Genomic DNA, 21536 nt, shown 5'->3' with positions numbered 1-21536 from the left:
CAGGAGAATTGCTTGAACCCCAGAGGCGGGGGCTGCAGTGAGCCGAGATCTAGTCACTGCACTTCAGCCTGGGTGACAGAATGAGACTCCGTCTCAAATAAATAAATAAATAAATAAAAATACAAAAACAAATTCTAGCTCCTCTACTTATTTGCTGTGTGATCACAGGCAAATTATATGAGCTCTCAGAGCCTCATTTTACTCATCTGTGAAATGGGACCTCTGCCACTCACCTTGCAGGCTTATGAGAATTAAATGCGATTGTTCATGTGAAACACTTAGTTCCACACCCGGCATCTAGTAAGAGCTTAAGACAATGTTCCCCTTTCTGCTTCTCCTCGCCCTGAACAGAAATTGAACTCCAGAAGTCTTGCTAGGTTTCTCTACCCAGGCAATTTCCTTTCTGGTCAAAGGTTGGAAACTCAGGAGATCCAAGTTTCCTCTAGACTCTGCCTCCAAACCACCATGTGATCTTGATAGAGGCCTTACTGCTGTGGGCCTCAGTTTCCCCATCTGTGCAATGAAAGAGATGGACCAACTGCTAGCAGAGAGCCTTCCTATTCAGAATCAGTGATTCTGTAGGTTACTTGTACATCCAGGGGAGTCACAGCCTCCAGATCTGCGGGCAGGGCTGGCCCACCTCTCAGTCTTACAACCGCACCTCCTTCCTGCCTCCTGGGAGGCCTAGCAGGCCCGGGTTTAGCCTTCCAGAGCTGCATGGCTTGGTGGGAAAGAATGCAAATAGTGGATCTGTCCTTCTTTCTGATTAGCACAGGGACTGGGGACGAGACAGTACAGCAGACAGAAGGAAGGAAAATGAGGGAGATCAGGAATTAATACAGCAGGCAGACTTAGAGTTTCTCAGGCCTGTCCCTGGGGTCCCCTGCGGGAGGGAGGCCGCTGGGATGGTTGGGCAATTGGGTCTAGGAGGCCAGGCAAGATCGCAGGTAGGAGAGACGGGGGGTGACTTTGAGGGTCCCCAAAGGAGACTCCTGCTCTCCTCTGCCTCCAAGCCTTTGTACCTGCTGCTCCCTTGGCCGGGAACACCTTCTCCACCACCCCATTGTCATCTCAAGCCCACCCCTACTTCTTTTTTAAGACTTGGCTCCCTTCCATGAAGCTTTCCTTCAGGACACCCCCCACACGGTGGGTTAGCTGTGCTTTCCCTGTGCAGTTACCACATTTTATCAGTACATTAAATGTATATATTGATGTAAGTAATACAGTATGTCTGTATTGCTACACAAATATTATTAAATAGTAATAAGTAAAATGTTTTAGCATTTACCACAAGCCAGATGCTGTGCTAAGTCAGCTACATGAATTATCTCATTTAATCGTTATAACATCCCCTTGGAGGAAGTGCTGGAATGATTATTTCTGTCCTACAGATATAGGGACAGAGGCACGGAGCAGTTTAAATAATTTGTCCAGGGTAAGTTGCTCTTTAAGGCAGGAGAGCAGGGGGGTCAAGATGCGTGCTAGAATCCCAGTGCTTGGGCTCAATCCCCAGCATTGTCACTTCCTACCTGTGTGACCCCAAACAGGCTCTTCCCTGCCTCTGTTTCCCCTTCTGTAAGGTGAGGCTAATAATCATTCCCATTTTATAGAGCTAGCCTGAGAAGTGTGTTCATATATGCAAAGCATGAAGAAGAACAGCTAGCATAATATGAGGTAGCTGTTTGCAGATGGGGTCTGAGGCTCCAGCAGGTGCCACCAGGGGCCAAGGTCACAGTGAGTTAGCGCAGGGCCGGGATGCAGACCTCCTGTTGCAGAATTCATGTTCCCTCAACACCTTTGCAGCTGTCTCTTCCACACTCATTTCCCATCTTCTTTCCATCAGCCTTTTCCATCCTGTTCCCCCTGCTCCTTCTTGTCCCCCACTCTAGGTTCCTGCCCTGCCCCCACCTCAGCCCCAAGGCTCCCTAACCTTCCCCACCGGCCCTTCTCTCTCCTGGCCCTTTCCCCGGCTGTGAACACGTTTTCTCCAACACCTTTTTCGGTGGGGACGGGTGTCCTTGGCCACCAGGGGAGTTCTGCTAAGGGCAGGGGAGGCTCCTCCCTTGGAGCTTTGGAGAACATCAGAGATCTGGGTTGGGTCCCCCAGGACATTGTTGGAGGCCTTTGGAAGGTTGGGCCTGGGTGCGCCCTAATTCCTGCGCACCTCGGCCTTGTCACTCCCCCACTCTGTGGCTCTGTCGCCTTCTGAGTGATAAGGGCCTGCACTTTCTTGGGAGGGTGGACAGCCTCCCCCACCCCTCAGCCCAGCCAGGCCTGCCTTTCACTTTCTCCTCCAGCCATTCTTGCCTCCCTGTCCCCTGCCACAGCCCAGAACTTTCTCTTGGGCTCAGTTGATGGGAAATCCACGTCTGTTTGTTGTTTTTTGTTTTGTTTTTTTTTCACACACTCTCTGCTTCCTATTTCTTTCCTTTCCCCACTTCCTCTTTTCGCCCTTCGCGCCCCATTTCCCTTCGCCCCCTGTGCCACCACCCCCTTGCTCACCGTCTCCCTGATCGCGTCATAACCCTGAGAATACCTCCAGCCTGGGTCCTCTCTCCACCCACTCCCTTCTCTCAGACCCTCATTTCCCTCTTTGCCTGTCTCCTCCCATAGCCGGCCTCGCCTCTACCCATTCTCTTCCCCCAATCTCTCTCATTCTCCTCTCCTCTCTCATTCCGCACCCAACAAACACCTCTTCCCCCTCCATCTTCAGCCCCTGCGCGCCCCCCTTGCCCTCTCCCCCACCCCCGTGTCCCCTTTCCGAATTCCTCCGCTGCTGGTGGGCTCCGAGGCAGGGACCGGGCGCGGGCTCCCGAGACCGGGCGGACCCAAGTCCAGAGCGGGGGTTGGGGCGGCGGCGCGGAGGGGGGATCGGGTCCGGGGGGATCCGCGCGGCCGCCCCTCCCCGCGCTCCGCCGCCGCCGCCGCCGCCGCCGCGCCTTTGATCCATGGCCCGAGGCCGCCTGACAGTGGAAAATGCGGGGAGACAAAACCACTCAGTCAAAGTGATTCCCAACAACTGTCTCCCCGAGATAAGGACGCCCTCGGGCTCGGCGGCCTGCTTAATTCCCGCTGCCCGGGCCTGGGATCCCGAGCAGCCGCGCGCCTGGCCGCCCCCCGGACTGCGGAGCCGCCGCTCGCTCGTCCAGTCTTGGTCGCGGGGCCTCGGCCGTCTCGGGACGGGGCAGGCGGCGAAGGGACGGGCAGCCGGTAAGCAAGACCCTTGCTGCCTGCTGGAGAGAGAGGCTCCCTCGGGAGCGCCCCGTTCCCCACCCGTTCACTAGGGCCTTCTCCATCAATGCACTTGCCCTTCCCTCCACCTAGAACCTTCTTGCCCCTCCTCTCCTCGCTTAGCCAGCTCTGCTCATCTCTCTGGTCTCAGCTCAGAGGTTGTTTGCTCCAGAAGTTTGCCCTGACCTGGCTCTGGTGGCCAGGCCCCCTCCCATGCCCCTTGTATTCCCCTGGGTAGCAGCTTTGCCTCTGGTTTCTAACTTTTTGGATACCGCTCTCTCCCTCTAATGCAAGGACCCTAGGCTCTTGGCGTGTGTCCCCAGCACAAAGCCTGGCACGAAGTAGGTGCCCAATAAACAGCTGCAAACATGCCCTGGGCTCTCCTGAGGGTCTATTTTGTGCCCCATTCTGGGCACAGAGGATGCCAGGTGAGCTAAACCTGGCCTCTGCCCTCAAGAACCTTCCAGTTAGTCCACCCACAGACAAGCAAGTGACAAACCATGAGCCAGAAGCCTCCAGAGAGGAGGGAGGCCTGGGGAGGGTCTGCAGCCCCCTCGTAGGGAGGGAAATACCGTCTTGACGGCCAGCTGGCCTGACTCGCTGGATAGACCACCTAGAGCCCCGACTCTGCTGTCTGACCACCCTCCTTAGCAAGCTATGGTTCAACAATGTGTAGATTCCAGAGGGACAGGAGATGAGATTATATCAAGTGAGGCCAAAAGGGAGCCCTCATGATCCCACCTGAACCTCCATGGGGGTGTCAGGGACAGGAGAGCCAGCATGTTTGGGATGATGGCAGGAGGCACACGTCCTGGGGAGGCAGAATTCAGCTGAACTGAGTTCACTCGGAGCTGGCCAGGGATGGAAGGGGTAACTTTGGAAAGCAGGGAGTGCCCCATCTCTGCTCAGAGCGGGATGCAAGCAGAATCCAGGCCATACCTGCCAAAAGGATTGGAGGGTGAGTCTTTGCAGGGTGGGGCGATTGAGCTAGAGTCAGTGGTTCCCAAACCTGAGCCTGTTAAAAATCTCAATTTGCAGACTCCACCCTGAGAGCCTGTTATAGTAGGTCCATAGTGGGACTGGGGAAATCTGTATTTTTTAAAAAGGTACAGTGCAAGGCAGCCGGTCCCAGGCCTGGCACATCCAAAGCATGGATTAGCGAGGTTCCACCTTGTAAACCTCTCCCCAAGTGGAGGAACGTGGGGATCTGTTGAAGGCCTCCCTAACCTCAGTGCACCTGGGGGTCCCTGTGCATCCCAATGGTATCCACGCCTTGACCCTTCCTTTTTTTTTGAGATGGAGTCTCGCTGTGTCGCCAGGCTGGAGTGCAGTGGCTCAATCTCAGCTCACTGCCACCTCCGCCTCCCAGGTTCAAGTAATTCTCCTGCCTCAGCCTCCCGAGTAGCTGGGATTACAGGCATGCACCACCACGCTGGCTAATTTTTGCATTTTTAGTAGAGACAGGGTTTCACCATGTTGGCCAGGCTGGTCTCAAACTCCTGACCTCATGATCCTCCCGCCTCAGCCTCCCAAAGTGCTGGGATTACAGGCATGAGCCACCGCACCCAGCCGACCCTTCTTTTCTTTAGAAAACAGGTTGGGGGGAGTGTCTGCTTGAAATGAACTGAGATCCCCCTCCCCAGCAATCTCAGAGCTAGAAGGCACCTAGAAAGAGTTAACTGGCTGTCTCATTTTGCAAATAGAGACACTGACAATGCTCCTGCACACTTTCACTGTCCAAAAAGACTCAGGAGTTAGCAGGGCTTTTGAGGGCACAGTGGGTGCAGCAATGGCCTTATCATTGCAAGAGGTTGATTTGCAGCACGTGGGGTCATCCATGCTTCTGCTCCCAGTGGCTTAGGTGACTTCTGCTTTGACACAGAGCCCGGGAAATCTTTTCAAGCATCCACAAAAGAGGTAACCCTTGTGGGCGAATGAGTGCTGGATGAGGAGACAGGAGACCTGGGTGGGGCTTTTGAGGGAGATCCGCCCCTGCCCTGTTCCTGTCCCTCCATCCTGCTGCGTGAGGGCTGGGGCTTTGGGGAACAGGAGAGTGTGCGCTCTCAGAACCCAGCCCCTAGGCCCTGAGGACTGCCAGTGGAACTGGCCTGAGGCCAAATGAATGTGACCCTCTCACCAGATCAGGGGTCTCTGACCAGCGGCATCGAAGGATTAAGGTCCCGTGAGGGCCCTGGCAAGTGTCTTATCACAAAGGGGACATGTCCAGGCTGAAATTGAGACATACTGCCCAGGGGCAGAAGTTCCGGACCCTCCCCGGCAAGGGGCTCCCTTCCCTTCTTGGGCATAGATAGTGACCTCCGCCAGCCCTGGAACTCCATAGCATCCTTCCCTGAGCCCCCTGGACTGTGGCTCCAACCCCAACCAACTTCATTCTCCTTGTCTAGGTCTCTGGGGTGAAACAGGTGTCCCAACTGGGGTCATATTCTGCTTTTACCCCCAAAGAAGTGAAGTTGGTATCCCAGCATGGTTACTGATCATAGTAGCAGTCATGCCACACCACATTGGTTTGGCAGTTGGCAAAGGCACCTCTACTCCTATTAGTATTTGGCCCTCCCTGAGCCCTAAGGGCTTGGAATCATTGTACCCATTTTGCAGACTCAGAGAGGTGAGCCCCGTGGTCAGCAGCAAGGCACAATGTTGGAACCAAAACCCTTGGTTTATCCAGATACTAAATTCTCTCCTCCAAGCTGGGCTGCCAGAACAGGCAGGGTCTGGAGCAGATCCTTGCTACTCCAAGTCTGTTCTGCACTTTAACGAGGTCCCTCCAAGGCTCTGCGTGCCTGCGGATGTTTGAGAAGCACTAGAGGATGACCTCTCATGCCTTCCCCTCCTCCCAGCTCTCAGATGCTCCATAAGCTCCCTGCGATGACTCAAAGTAAACCACCCTGAACAGCAGAGGACAGAGAAAGGAAGGGGCCTGGGAGGGAACCCCAAATCCTTCCGAGGCCCAGAGGAAGAGGCAGGAGAGCAAGGGAGGTGGCTGCGTTTCTGTACTCAGCCAACACCCAGCTAGACCAGGGTATGGGCCTGGCACCCTGGCATGACAGCTCAACCCTGGGCACATCAAGCTCCTGGGCTGATTTGGCAGGTGAATCTAGCAGGGAGGTATGCAGTGGGCAAGGAAGTGGTCAGAGAGACAGACAGACAGACCCAGAGAGAGCTGGGGTATGAGGTGCTGATGGAGAGAAGGGAGGTGTGTGCGGATGGGCCCATGGAGAGAGGGGAGGTGGGCGCAGACGGACCCATGGAAAGAAGGGAGGTGGGTATGGATGGACCCACTGAAGCATCAAGGAAAAGGAGGGATGGAGAGTGGTGGAGATTGGGGGGAGAGAGAGAGAGAGAGGTAGAGAGACACCCAGAGACCAAGAGACAGAAACAGGAGCAAGAAAACCTAGGGCAGAGCAATGCGGAGGCAGGGGCATATACAGGGGTGGGGCCAGGAGAGGAAGAGACACAGGGAGAGAGATAAATCAAGAAGGCCAGGGATGATGGAGGGGGGACCCAGAGCTGGAGGGAGGAAGGTGCAGAGAGAGGGCTTGAGGGCTCAGAGGAGAGGGACACAGACAGCTCTGCCATCAGAGGAACCCGAATTTGAATTCCAGGCCCACCACCTGCTCCCCCATGTTGGTCCATGGGAGCAGCACCAGCAGGCAGGTCCCTTTCTCTCCCAGCCTAGTGACCTGCCAGAGCCAGCCTCTCTCCACACTCCCTCCAGCCTCTTCTCCCACCCCCAGTCCAGGTGTCTGTGGCGAGGACCTTTTCCCACACACAGGGGGCTGCCCGGGCCTGAACCCCAGATGCCCTGGCCTCCCAGTGCAGCGGTGGTGGGTCCCAGAGCCCTCAGAGCCCAGGGTGAGAAGTCCTGCCCTTTTGCCGAGTGTTTTCCTTTAGTTCCAGATGCCACCCTGACAGGTGCTACCCTGTGATTAATGTCCCCACCCCCAAGGCCTGGGACCAGCCCCTCCTCCCCAAGCCAGAGGTGGCGGTGGGTGCGCAGTGCAGGGACTGAGCTTCCCGAATCCCTTCCTGGTTCCTCCCTCTCCCTGGACCCCCTCCAGCCACCAGGAGCAGAGAGCAGACCCCTCCTCAAAGACACTCTCAGATAAGCCACATGGCCGTGACTGAGTTTCCCTTTAAGCCTCAGTTTCCCTGGCTCTCTGAAGGTGGCAGTAGTCCTGCTGCTGTGCTCAGGAGGCTGTGCCAGCAGAAAGCCCGGAGCTCCCTGGGGCAAAGCAGAGAGGCTGCTGGGGGCCTCTGGGGAGCCCCACACACTCTTGATACCAGAGCCACTCATGGTGGTGGATGTGGGGATAAAAAGAACCATTTCTGCTCCGTCAGTGATGCGGGGAGGAGAAGCTGGCAGTTGTCGGACCATGTCTGGAAACACACAGGCTTCAGCAACTTGAAGGCCCTGTGCAGAGTGGCAGAGAAGCAGACCATGGTTACTTCAAAGGAGAGTCATAATTAGGGGCGTTGCATGGTTTGGGGGACTGCTGTCAGAGATGGGGATCAAGGTTGGAGTTAGAATTGGTCGTGTTAAATTGGAGAGTATTATCTAAGTTGGTGGCAATGGTTACCAGCTGTGTGATCTTGGGCAAGTCACTTGACCTCTCTGTGCCTCCATTTGCTCATCTATCAAATGTGGATGATACAGGGTTAGACCTGCTTCCCAGGGCTGTTGTGAGGAGTAAATGGGTTAACTCACTGAAATGCTTAGAATACTACCTGAGATGGAGACAGCATTACAGAAATATTAGCTTAGGATTATGGATGGCTGACCTTGGAAGTGGGGTCAGCACCAGGGTCATGGAGTGGGGTCGTATCAGAGCGGGGGGCCCAGGTTGGAGTTGGGGTGCATGCAGTATAGGATAAGGCGGGGACTCCATTTGCCCAACCCCTTCCCCATATAACCCGAGGCATCGCCTTTCCAGCCTGCATCGCCAGCGAAAAAGCTACTATCTCCTCCCGCATCTCTTAGGGCCCGGGGACTGAAACGAGACAACATCTCTCCACCACCGTCCCCAGCCTCTTGTTTGTTTGGTACGTCAATGCCGTGGGCATGTTTTTGCTAATTTTGTAGCTGCCTTTATCAAATGGGGATTCACAGGCGCTTTATCCTCGATAAGTGGATTAGTCTTTGAGCTAAACAAGAAGGTGTGGGACGCGGGGGCTGCTCCGGAGAAGATATTTGTTTTGTAAAGAATGGAGCCTGCGTTCCCTGCCCTGTGTGGGTGAGGCGGCAGGGCGTCGACGTAGCTGGAAGGGCTGTCTCTGTTCCTTCTCCCAGGGCCCCAGAAGCCCTAACTCGTGGGAACTTTCTACAGTGCCAGCAGGGAGCAGGAGGGAGGCTGGATCTCTGGAGAAAGAGCTCCTGGGTCCATCTCGTGAGGGGAGAGTGAAACTCCAAATCAGACCTGGGTAAATAGGTATACCAGGGCTCCTTTTGAGTTGTGTCACCTCCTTGGGCTGCAGCTTTTTCCTCTCCATCTTCTGTCTTCATCCACCTTTCCTTTCCTTCCTACCCTTCACCTCCTTTATTTGTCTCCTTTCTTCATCCCTCAAACCCCTCCAAGGGCCTTTTGCTAAGAACTGTACATTCAGGCACCAATAAGACATCGTTTCTGCTCTTGCAGACTTCATAGTCCAGTTGGACAAAACCAAGACAACAAATTAATGGGCCCCCAAATGTGGCAGCAAGAGGTGAATCTGGTTGGAAACCCTAGAATGCTTCCAGCTGCTTCCTTAGCCTTGATGCTCTCTAAGGAATGGCCATCTGGTGCTCACAGGGCTTCTCAAACTTCTCTTTAAACACCCGGGATAATAGTTGAGTACGTTCCCCCTGAGGCCCTGGGGGTGGGGAGTAATATAGAGTTTAATGTATTCTCTTTGAGATGCATTCTTTGCCACTACAGAGCCATATCTGTTGGGTCATAATAATGGAATAAGTTGGCATCGTGTCAAGTTGACTCCTCTCCAGGAAGTTGCGCCATGTTTAGCTTGTGGCTTTCCATGGCACATGAAGCACAGCCGAATATGGGCACTGAGAGGGGAATCGAAGATGATTGGGATGTCTGAAGTCTGAGTGACCAAGAAGGTGAGGTATCATAGACAGAAACAGGGAATGCAGGAGGAGGACCTGGGTCAGAGCTAGCTCTTTGTAGGTCAAGACCAGGAGATAGCCACAAACGTGTCCAGGACAGAGGTTGGGGCAGAGATGTGGATTTCAGAGACATCTCTCTGCAGAGACTTGGAGGTGGAATAAGATGCACAGGGAGAGAAGAGAGAAAGGCTGAGAGGTTTCATTGCACCCATGGCGGGGGGACCCAAATGCTTTCTTTTTCCCTTCCATTTTCAATCTGCATAGCCAGGATCTTGAGGTCCTTGCTCTGTGTTGCAGCAAGAGCCTGGCTGAGGGGGAGAGAGGGAGCAGAGACTCTAAGAAGGAAAGAGTGGAGCAGAGCATTCCGGTCCCCAGCTGGTCTTTAGCAGTGTCTGTCCGCCCCAAGCTGCCTCCAGCTGAGTGTGATTTTGCTATTTATTTACATGTAATTATTGCTATGAGGTGCAGATATTAACGCTGTCAAGAGCAATTTGCTCTGACATTTTTCACTCGCTCAGTGCCCCCGCCACTCTCAATGGGGCCCAGGGTTCTCCCGGCTCAGGCCGCTGCGTGCTCGGTGGGCCGGCCGGGAACCACCCAGCCGGCAAGGAGTGGCGTCGGCGGGCTCACCCGGCTCCTCTGCAAACTCATTAAGCTTCGAAATTGAATTTGGTCTGGGAGAGGGCTGGCTGGGCCCCACTCCACCAGCCGAGGCTGGCTCAAGGCCTCCCTGCTCTGTCTTCCGCAGAGAAAACTGGGCAGGGCCAAGCTCACTGGGGCACAGGCCAGTGGCTAAGGCTGGCAGCAGGCTGCAGAGGCAGCTGGTGAAGGCAGTGGAGGGTCATGGTCAGAGAGGTGAGATGTACACAGCCACCATCAGCAGAGCCCCAACACGGCCAAGGCACACTGCGGGCATGGTAGCTCAAACCCTCTCTGTCTGCTCCATTACCAGGTCACCCAAAAAACCAATCCGTAACTTTGAGGGACAGCACTGCAATTGACAGGTGCACCCACCTAACTAATAGACTGTCCTATGAAGCCAGTCAAACACCTTAGTCATCCTGCAGAGGATGGTACTATGGAGGTAGGAAGAGGTGCTGAGCTGGCCCTGCAGCAAGGCCCCTGGGTAGATGCTAGAAACAGAATTGACTCTATTTACAACTTTTGAGTTCAAATCCAACCCCCAGTGCTTACTAATTGTGGAGACTGGGGCAAATTATTTAGCTTTCTAGAGTCTCCATTTCCTGATCTTGAAAATGGAACAGGCATTTTTCATTATATTTCATATTTCATTGAATCTAAGACATCTGATCCTGGCCCTCCCTTGATCCTATCAGAAGATGGGAACAAAAGCTTTCCACACAGCTACGCAGCCACATAGCCACAGCAAGGCAGTGACGAAGGCAATACGCATCCTCATTTCAGAGAGGTGAAAATGCATGTCTTCGACCTGCTGTGGGGAGGAGGGGCTGGCAGTCCGCCTGCACATAGTAGGTGATGGGCACATAGTAGGTGCTTAAGGCTATGATCCTTTGCCCATGTGAGCTTCTCTATAACCAGGGGCCATTTTACAAATGGGGAAACTGAGGCTTATTTGTTAATTCATTCCACTGAAGGGATTTTGTTCCTGGGAGGGGGCAAGCCGGGCCTGAGCTATCACGGCCCTGAGTCCTTAACACGTTGCGATATGTGCCAGCTTGTCTGCCCAGGTACTAACAAGGCCTCCCTGCCACCGCTCAGTCCCTGCCACAGCCAATCTACATCCTCGTCTCCACCAATTACCGAGGTGGAGACGCCCCCCGTCCCCCACCCCACGCCAACTCTGCCAGGCCAGGGGGGCCTGAGAGCCCAGACCTCCTCCTTTTCCAACCTGGGCGGGGGACCAGAGTCAAGGAGGCCCTCCTCCCTCCCCTCTCCTTCCTCCTGCCTGCCCCTCCTCCCCTCAGCTTGGCCAATTAGGCCCCTGACACCTGGAGCCGCTGACAAACTGTTTCTGTCACTTGCTCTCTGTCTTTCATTAGGGCCGCAGAAGAGGGGGAGCAGGGAAGGGAGGGGGAGGAGATGGGATCTTTCATGCTTAGTAAGGCCAGATACATTAATTACAAAACGGCCATTTGCCGCGTGAAAGTGTGCTAATTAAATTTATGCAATCATTATCTTTAAATAGTCATATCTTTTCCAGCGATCGGCCCCTTCCCCCCGAGCCTCGCCGCTCCGAGCAGAGTCACTCTAATCCCTCATCCACCATTTATCGAGCCATCAGAGATGGTTTCAGAATCTCACTACACCCTGTTAGCACCAGCACCCACCAGGGGCCCTGAGCCCTCGGACCCATCCTGGCGTGGGCACCTTCAGACTCAGGCCAACCCAAGGATCTGCCCTGGGATGAGGGGCAAAGCCTCCATCTGGTGTTTCCAGATATTTCTAGATGTTTCCAGAAATTTGGAGATTGACATCTTGTAAAACAGACATTGGAAGAGTGTGTGTGTGTGTGTGTGTGCGTGTGTGTGCATGTGTTTGTGTGTGTGTGTGTCTTTGACTTCTTGGACAATGAGTGGAAAGCCATTCTGTTCCTCCCTCTGCCCCCACCTCACCTCTAGACATCTTATAAAACAGACATTGGAAGAGTGTGAGTGTGTGTGTGTGTCTTTGACTTCTTGGACAATGAGTGGAAAGCCATTCTGTTCCTCCCTCCACCCCCACCTCACCTCTAGACAGTCCTTAACTAAAAGCCTCCAAGGAGCCCTGGAATGGGGAGGGGGGCGCTTAGAAACCCATTGGGTTGGAGGATGTTTGCCATATGTCCCCTCAATTTATTCTTTTCCTCCAACCAACTCTGTGCTAGATCCTGTGCTCAGGATAAAAAGATAAATTCATTTCTTCATTCATGAATTCCTCACTTAGCAAATGTTTATTGGGTGCCTTCTGTGTCCCAGGCACTGGGAATAAGACGCCAAGTCTGTCCCCAGGCAGCTCCTGGCCAAATCCAGGCACGTCATGGCCACAAGAAAACAACAAACAGGGTGAGGCTCAGTCTGTTCCCAGGCAGAGGGTTGGGCCTTAGTGGGACTGAGAGTTTCCACGGGGTAAGGCTTGAACACAGGGACCTCACAGCCTCTTTTGGCTGCACCTCCCAGGGTCTCTCCCTCACACACCAGAAGGTTCTTACCAAAGTCTCAGCTGGATGTCTTCTGCTGCAGTTTCACAAATTATCCCCTCTGCTTTCCTCTTCACTCAGACAGAGCCGGCCTCATGAGTCTTTCCAAGTCTGTATATCAAGCTGCACGTGGGAGGAGAAGAGACCCCACCAGGGTTGTGGGTGGGTAGCCCCCACCCTGGTCAGAGATGGCAGTCAATGACCCGGTGTTCACCACGTATCCTCTGAGCTTCCAAGGTCCCCGAGCTTCAGCCTGTACTCTGGGTTGAGGCACACAGGATCTGTGCCCTATACATGTGCAGTGCTCACATGCACACACACCATGCACACACAGTAGTAGATACTGCATGCACATGCAATACTTATGCACACACAATACTCACAGAAACACATAAAAAATTCACACATATACACACAAATACTTGCACATGCACACACAAATTCTACACATGCACATACAATACTCCCATGCACATATAACACACAGGCACATACAAAGACACAATGCTCACACATCACACAAGGACTTAAAAGCATGCATACAACACACACACACACCTAGTACTTCCATGTGCACAAGCATGCATGAACACACAGTACTCACGCACACACAGTATTCACACATGCACACACTCTCTCATCCTCTCTCTCTCTCTCTCATACACACACACACACACACACACACAGAGTTAACACTCAGGTAATAAATGACCCTGAGCCACCTATGGTAAATGAAGGCCACAGCCAGGCACAAGGCGATCACCTTCTAGCATCAGACCAGAAGTCGAGAGTCAAGGGTCCTTGCCCCAATCCTGCCACTCATCCCCCAGGTGATTCTGGGTGAGCCGCTAAGCCTCAGTTTTCTCATCTGAAAAATGGGGTAACAGTACTTCCTAGAGTCATGATGAGGCTTAAAGGGAAATACTTCACAAACTGTAAAGTGCTGTGCTTGTGCAAGAGAATGCCATCAGCCAGGCTTAGAAAAGCGTTCATGGAGGGCTTCGAGGGTGACAAATGAGAGGGAACCAGGAGTCAGGGGGCTGGGTCGGGAGAGGGAAGGGAACCTTCTTGCCCACACGGCAGGTGCAGGGCTTCGGTGTGGGATATTGGTAGTGGAGGGGGTTGGGTGTGGAGGCCATAAGCAGAGATGGAAACTGAAGTGGGGGACAGGGAGACCTGCAGGAAATCTTGTTTGGAAGCTCCAAGTCAGCACCCGAAGCCTATTACCGCTGTCCACAGGGGGGACGGAGGGGGAGGATCCAGATCCTCTTAGTGGAGTATTGAGAGGAAGAGGGGGTGAGGGTGGGCAGCTGCCTGGGTGGGTAATTTCTGGCTTGCACTAATCCCAGTGTGTAGCTGGGAACAGGCAGCCGCCAGTAGGGGCATGGGTGTGTCTGGGTGTCCCCTGGGGGCTGGAGGAGGGTGAAGGGCGCACAGGTTTGCGTGAGTGAACTGACGAAGGCAGAGTTGTGGGGTGGCAGTGTGTGGGTGCGTGAGGGTCTGTGTACCTCTGTGTGTGCACATCGGGGAGGCCGGTGGATCTGTGGCCAGCGGGATGGGTGCCTGCGGGTTTTCATGGATGTCGTTCTCTGTCTGTTCGTGTTGGCGTGTCTGTAATGTGTGTGTCTTCCTGCACGGGTGTCTGGGTGTGTGTTGGTGCATCTGTAATGTGTGTGTCTTCCTGTATGGGTGTCTGGGTGTGTGTTGGTGCGTCTGTAATGTGTGTGTCTTCCTGCACGGGTGTCTGGGTGTGTGATAGCGCGTCTGTAATGTGTGTGTCTTCCCGCATGGGTGTCTAGGCGTGTGTTGGTGTGTCTGTAATGTGTGTGTCTTCCTGCATCGGTGTCTGGGTGTTTTTTGTGTGCATCCCATATCTTCGCCTGTATGAGTATGGGTGTGTCATGGTATTACGTGTGTGTAGCAATTCACAGTGATGTCTTGAGACTAGTGGCCGTCAAACTTGGCTGCTCATTAGAATCACCCGGGAGCTTTAAAAACTCCTGACCTGACCGGGCGTGGTGGCTCACGCCTGTAGTCCCAGCACTTTGGGAGGCCAAGGCAGCCAGATCACCTGAGGTCAGGAGTTCGAGACCAGCGTGACCAACATAGAGAAACCCCATTCTACTAAAAAAAAAAAAAAAAAAAAAAAAAAAAAAAAAATTAGCCGGGCTTGGTGGTGCATGCCTGTAATCCCAGCTACTCAGGAGGCTGAGCCAGGAGAATCGCTTGAACCTGGGAGGCAGAGGTTGCGGTGAGCCGAGATCACACCATTGCACTCCAGCCTGGGCAACAAGAGTGAAACTCCGTCTCAAAAAAAAAAAACAAAAAACTCCTGACCCCCAGACCCCCAAGTGATTCCAGTGGACAGTCAAGACGGAGAACCAGTGATGGAGCAGACAGACCCAGGGGAGAGGCCCATCTCTCTTGCCCAGTCCTCAGCCTGCTCTGACAGGATCTGCCTGGAGGCAGAGGTAGATTCCAGGCCCCAGACCCTTAGGAACCAAGGCAAGTTGTGAGCTGGGCTGCCACAGGTCATCTCCCAGCCTGGGGACAGTTCTTGGTCCATAGGGACACTTTCGTGCAATTCAGACAAAGCATTCTATTCCTGGCAAGCTGTGTTCTGACAACGGGAACAGAGGGCTCTGAAAATATCTCCTCTTCTCACCTCTTGGGGAAGTCAAAACGGTGAGCCAGGGCTGGAGGTGGACCTGAGGCTTGGAGATGAAAGTGCTCTGTGTGTCAAGCCAGCAGATCCTTTTGGAACCACACCCAAGACAGGGGGCAGGAGGGAGTGGCAGTAATCCCTGGGGTGCCAAGTCACTCTCCCTCTTTGAGCCTCAGTTTCCCCATCTGTGAACATGCAGCAAACTCCAAGTTGCCTCCCAAGTTTCATGTGCATATTTGGGTGTATTTACATGCAAGTGTGTGCATGTGTAAGTGTATTGGATGAGTTTAGGAAAGTGGGAGTGCAAATGGGAAAAACTATCCTGCCCGTTAACTGGGGCTCTGATGAAAGGCTGTTTGGCGATTGGGACCAGAGACATTTTCAATGGACTCATCGTCCTGGATTCAGGTATGTGTCCTGCAGAGTGTGGTGTGGGCTGCCCTGTGCAGTGTGTGTGTTGTGGAGTTGTGTGGATTCCAGGCCTTGCTCAGCTGAGACTGGGAGACTCCAAGGATTTGTACTTTGATGGTTCCTTCTTCCTATAGGGGAGCACACTCAGGCCAGAGTGGGGTGCAACTTGTCAAAGCCTCACACTCCTGCTCCCTTTCCAGTGTGCAGGCCCCAGCTTCTGCGTGGGGACAGAACAGTTCTAAGGGGGCAGAGCAATGCTTCATTCAGAAAGAACCCACTGGGTGTTGGCCCCCATGGGAGAAAAACATGAAAAACTGCACAGCCCCTGACTGAGAGCTGTTCCCAGAGTCTGCTTCCAAGTGCTCATTTCCATCTCAGGCAAGGTCCCTGAGCCACCTGCCTCTTCCCTTCTAATCCAGGCAGAAGAGGTGTCAGGGAGGTGAAAAAGGAAGGGGAGAGGGACAGCTGATATTTACTGGGAACTAACAATGCACCAGGCATGGCATATCCAGTGTACATTTACTCACTTAATCCTTACAATAACTCTCTAGGTAGCTACAATTATCATCATACCCATTTTATAGATGAGAAAACCGAGGCACAGAAGGTTAAAGAAATTGCTCAGAGTCGTAGTTAGTCAGGGCAGATATTCTGGCCCCCATGCTGCAGGAAAGCCCTTCTGAGCACTGACTGGTCCAGGCCCAGTGCCCTCGGGGAAACTGTTGTCCCTCTTAGAGCCTCAGGGTCCCTCTCAGGCAGTGCAGCGGTGGGGCTCTGTGACCTGCCGATGGTCCCTGCAGCCTTGACCTGATTCCTGACCCCCACCCCTATCCTGACCTTCAGTCTCTAGGCCCTGTGCCTCCCTCTTCCTCTGCACCCTGCTGCGGCCCCCACCCACCCACCACAAACCCTGCCACAGAGCCCCAATGATGGCGATCGCCCCTTCTAATTGCAGCCACACTCCCAAAGCCACGTTCGGTTATCACAGAGGGTGCAGATCTCGCAGCTCAGCCTCCTCAGTCCCAGGCCCTCGGGGCCAGCTCAGGAACGGAGGGAATTAATTACATTTTTCCCATCCCCTTCTTTTAAAGTAGGGGAGCGCGCCGGCATGTCCCAGGGGAGGGGGCGGTGAGCAGAGACTGTGGAAGGGGGGCCCCCACCCCCAAACCAGCAAGCCTCTCCCCAGCAGGCGGAAGGGAGGGTGAGGCTGGCCTCTTATTGATTTAGTCTGGTCGAGGCTGGGACTGATTTGGAGTAGAGGGAGAGGAAGGGGTTGGGGGTGGGGTAGGGGCTGTGGCGGGTGGGGGGAAATGGAGGAGGAAGGGAGAGGAAGGGACGGCTGTCTGTCAGCCTGACGGACAGCCCTGAGATTTGCCTTCAGATAAAACCTTACAGATGTGGAGGTCGGTATTGATTTTGAGTTAGTAACGGTAACGTACCAAGAAGTAATACATTAGTGAAAGCAAGGTCACCAGGAAAAAAGTAAAACCTACCCGGGGAGAGGCCTTAGCATTCTTGAGAGGGGCGGATTACTGCATCAGACCTGAACTTCCTCAAGTTGAAAAGTTTGCAGGCTCCGGACCTCAGCTGAATTCCTAACTGTGGGCCAATGCTTCCTGCTTCTGCAGGCCAAGAGGGAGCCCTAAAGGTCCCCGGGAAGCCAGAGGCCAGCGAGGGGCATTTAGGCCCATAGGGCTCTGTGCAGTGAGGTTGCCAAACCTCTCCCTGTGTGCTCTCCAGCACAGCTGGTGGCAGGGAAAGAGCACAGCTAGGGACCCGGGAGACCTGGGTGCAAATCCCAGCTCTGCCACTTACCAGCTGTGTGGTTGTGGGTGAGCCCTTTTGCTTCCTCGTGTCTCAATTTCCCCATCTGCATAATGGGAGTAATGATACCCCATCTGCTGAGGAGTCCATGAACTGGCCAATATATGACTCAGGCCTTGTGGTCTTCATCAGTGAGTGTTCTCCCCTCCTGCCGCTCTCCAGTTGGGTCCTGTCCCATTAGCTTAGACGCTGCCCTGCCTGGAGACAGGGGGTTGGATGAAATGGAAGCCCTTTGATCCACAGACCCCCAGGGGCTCTGGGAGAGAGTAAGCAGTGGCAGCACATCCTCCATTCACACCTTCCCCAGATGTGGATTTGATTTGATGTTCCAGGGCAAATCCCATTGAGCAAATCCCATTACGGGAAAAGCTCCCTGGACCCAAGCTGTTTCTGAGCTGTCAGTTCACAGCCCAGGGTCCAAGGCCTCCTGAGCCACCAGGCACCACCCAAGCCCCTTCTGAGAAAGGACTGCAAAAGCCCTCGCAGCTCCTGGAATTTTTACTCTCCACCTTCACCTTCTTGCTATTTCCTAAACCTGCTGAGTGTATCTCGTGATTCAGCCCCCACAGCCCCAGGGACCTCAGGGCCTTTGCACTTGCTGACTTCTCTGCCTGGAAAGCTCCCCTGCCTCGTCTTCTCAGGGCTGTTCTTTCTGGTCTTGCTGGATATCACATCTTTGGGGAGGTCTTGCCTGACTGCCCCACATAGCCCCTTATTTTTCCTCCGTAGCATTTATCAGTATCAGAAATTATATTATTTGTTCACTTGTTTATTGTCAGCTTCGTTCCTTAGGCCGACAGCTCCAGGAGGACATGGGATTGGCATTTTTCATGGCTGTGTCCCCAGTGCCTGGCTTAGTGTCTGGCATAAAATAGGTGCTCAGTAAATGTTTGTTAAAGGAATACGCATGAATTCAGCAGAGGTTTTCTGAGCTCAGAATATGTAGCAAGTACCACGTAGGCACTGGGGCTACAGAGATGGACAAAATGCAGTTCCATCCTGCTCTCAAAGAGCTCATAGTCCAGCCCTAGCTCCAGACTGGCACATAGTAGCACCCTATGAAATGCTTGTTGGATGAATACATGAATGAATGAAGGATATCTCCAAGAAATACCACATTGTTTGGGATAGCTGGGAGGTAAAGTGCAGGGTAGAAAGGCGTGAAAGGAGTTGGGACAGGCAGCTAGAGGTCTGCTCACTAGGAGCTTTTGCTGAGAGATAATGGGGAGCCATTCATAATTCTTGAGTGATACTGTCAGATTGGGCAGCAGTTCTGTGCAGGTCTCTGTCTTAGAGGATGAGTAGTGGGACTACACATAGCTCTCAGCCTGTCTCAAAACATCCTCGTCCTCTTCCTAACCATCCCCCGACTCCTCCCCTCCCATCATCCCATCCGGGCTTGGCATCCTGGGGATGGGCAGGAGGGAAGGATCAAACTGGAGTCTCACGGGAGCTGACAAACCCTCCCAGGAGTCTCCCAGCCCCCGTCAACTGTCCTTCTGAAAGAAGGGATCTGGAGCCTGTGTGTTTTTTCTGAGCCTCTAAGTCTATTCTTGGAATCCAGGCCTCCTTTGAGCAGGGAGCAGGGTCCGTGTTTGTGTTGGGTGAGAAAGGAGATGGGTGGGAAAAGGTCTAGACTGAGAACCCCAGGGTGGACTCAGATTCCTGAGTCCGCCCTGGGACCTTGCTCTCCTCCCCAAGCCCCTAGCACATTCTTCAAGCTAAGGAGATCCCATCTTGACAGACAGAAAGCAACAAACACAGTCCCACAGTGTCAGACACCCTCACATACCACTACCCCAGCACCCTACTGTTGACCCGACCACAACAAAGACCTCAGAAGCACATTCAACACAGAGCGAGTTAGGGAGACCTCAGCTCCCTAAAGTAGTGCTAGTGTCCAAAGGACTCTAGACCCTCCCCAGCCCAGCCTCCTGCCTCCCAGGCAGACTTTCTCTCTCCTTCTTGCAAACCCATTCCAGTGTGTCTTTGCCATCTTGATGAGGTTGACACACCCCTATGTCCCACCCAAATCTCCCCAGCTGTGTGGAGATGAAGACTAGCCAGTTGACAGTCTCAGCTGGTCTGAGCTCTGAGCTCTGGTTCTGGGGTGAGAGTGACAGAGGGAAAAGGTGGAGGAGGGGAGACCCCCAGGGCTGAGGGCATGGGGGAAAGAACCAGGCAGAGGCTCTGCTCAAGACATTCCAGAGGACCTAAGCTTCCCCCAGAGCAAGAGACCCCACCCCACTCACCCCACATTAGCTGCCCAGGAAACAAACTACTGCTGGTCGTTGGAGTGAGACCCTCTAAAGTGATCAGATGCCTCAACCTCATTCATTCTTGAGAGTTGAACTTGACATTTTGCAGGTGAGCCAGGGTCAGGCGAACTGAGCCCTGGGCCTGCTGTGAGATCTAGGGAAGCCACGGCCCCTTTGCAGGCCTCAGTTTTTCATCTGGGAAATGGGCATCCTAGCTTTGCCCCACAAATCTCTGTGGGCTTTTGGGTTGGGAAAGTCAAATGAGTTAACTGCTCAGGGATACTCCCGAGGTTACACAGCTGGTAAACGGAGGAGCTCGCTGTCTATCCCTAGCCCGAGGAATCCGTCAGTGCCCTCGACTGTGGCCAGGCCTCAATGCCTGTGGCACAAGCCAATAATAAAGGCAAAGGTAAAAATCTTCAGAAGGTGTCTAGTCGGCAAAACGATCACTGCTCGAATGCCCGCAGCCTGCTTTCTTACCCTGTAGGGGGAGTCAGGGAACTCAATCGTGTGCCCAGCAGGGATTGCCACGTGGTTCTCCATCTCGGTGCTGGGCAGATTATCAGCAAAGCCGTCCCCACCTCATACTCAGGGTCTTCCTCCCATAAAGGGCGGCGTCACCAGGAGGTCATCAGGGGCCTGGGCCCTGCAGGTTAGGTTCACGAGGGCCTGCCTCTCCCTCCTACCCTCTCCCCTGCCCTCCCCTGAACTCACTGGGACACTGTGCCCTCTCTCTCCTGCCCTCTCCCCTGCTCTGCTCTGAACTGACTGGGACACTGTGCCCTCCCACTCTCCAGGAGCTCCTGCTGCACCACTCCCAGTCCCACCCCAGGAAAGCACTGCTTCTCCCCGTCCTCTTTCCTGGAGAGCTAGACAGCAGGTTCCACCTCCCCTAGATTTCCCAGACTGCCAGGGATGACTGGGTGCCCTCCTCTGTGTCCTTTGATGGATAAGATGCCTGTATCACTACTCCATGTCTCTATGATCTTTGCTAGTAGCTTCCCTCACCCGACCCAGACCCTTCCTCCTCCTCTCCCCCGACCGAGGGCAGGGACCATGGCTCTTTCTCCTCTGAAGTCTCAGAGCCTTCAGCTCTCAGCCTGGGGCCAGAGTCACCATCCATGCCTGTTTGTGGAGTAAACAAGTGAACATCCCAGTAAGTGAACACCTGGACCTCCATCCAGGTCCCCTAAGCTGAGCTTCTAGAGACAAGCCTCCCCTGGTAGTCTGTGTTGCCAGCACTGACAGTGAGTTCCTATTTGCGGAACCTGGCCAGGCAGAGAGGGGATGCTCACAGACCTCAGGAGCTGGTAGAATCAAAGGAAGGGGCCTGAGAGGCTCTTTGAAAGCATTGGCTGTGGGCTTCAGTGTCGAAGGGGCAGGAACCTCAGAGTCCGGAGGAGTGGCAGGCAGAGCAAGCCACACACAGTGACAGCAGACAGATCAAGAGTCCTGCTGTAATGTTTGTGTTAGAAGATGGGGCCATCCCAGTCTGATGGGGGAGGCACAGTTCTCTGAGCTTGGAGAACTCCCTGACTGATGGGAGAGGCCTCATTAGCCAGTTCGTTCATTCATGCATTCATTCATGCATTTATTCATTCAATAGACAGGCCCAGAGTGACCCTTAGAGCCAGACCCTGGAGCTAGAGAGGCGAGTAAGGCCCTGCTGAGTTCTCAGTGGAAGGAGGATCCCTGGGTCAGGACCCTCCTTCAAGAGAAACACCGAAGACCAGCAGCCATCCCATGCATGAGGGCACGCAAATCAGGTAAACTGAAGACCTCGAAGCTACAGAGACTTCAAGGGAACAACTCTGGCAAAGAGCGTTCCAGGGCCAGCCTGGCATTGTGCCCACTGTGCTCGTGTCTCTG

At 53.9% G+C, this 21536-nt stretch overlaps 1 protein-coding gene across 6 annotated transcripts in view; it reads left to right on the top strand.

The window, feature by feature from the left end:
• Positions 1 to 21536, top strand: part of PAX7 (paired box 7) — a 118041-nt gene that overhangs the window by 83208 nt on the left and 13297 nt on the right. The gene's annotated exons all lie outside the window — the stretch shown is intronic.

The sequence above is a fragment of the Pan troglodytes genome, chromosome 1 (genome assembly GCF_028858775.2).
Source record: "Pan troglodytes isolate AG18354 chromosome 1, NHGRI_mPanTro3-v2.0_pri, whole genome shotgun sequence".
Classification (NCBI taxonomy): Eukaryota; Metazoa; Chordata; class Mammalia; order Primates; family Hominidae; genus Pan; species Pan troglodytes.
The sequence above is the reverse complement of the archived record's forward strand: the minus strand, read 5'-3'. Positions and strand labels throughout refer to the sequence as shown.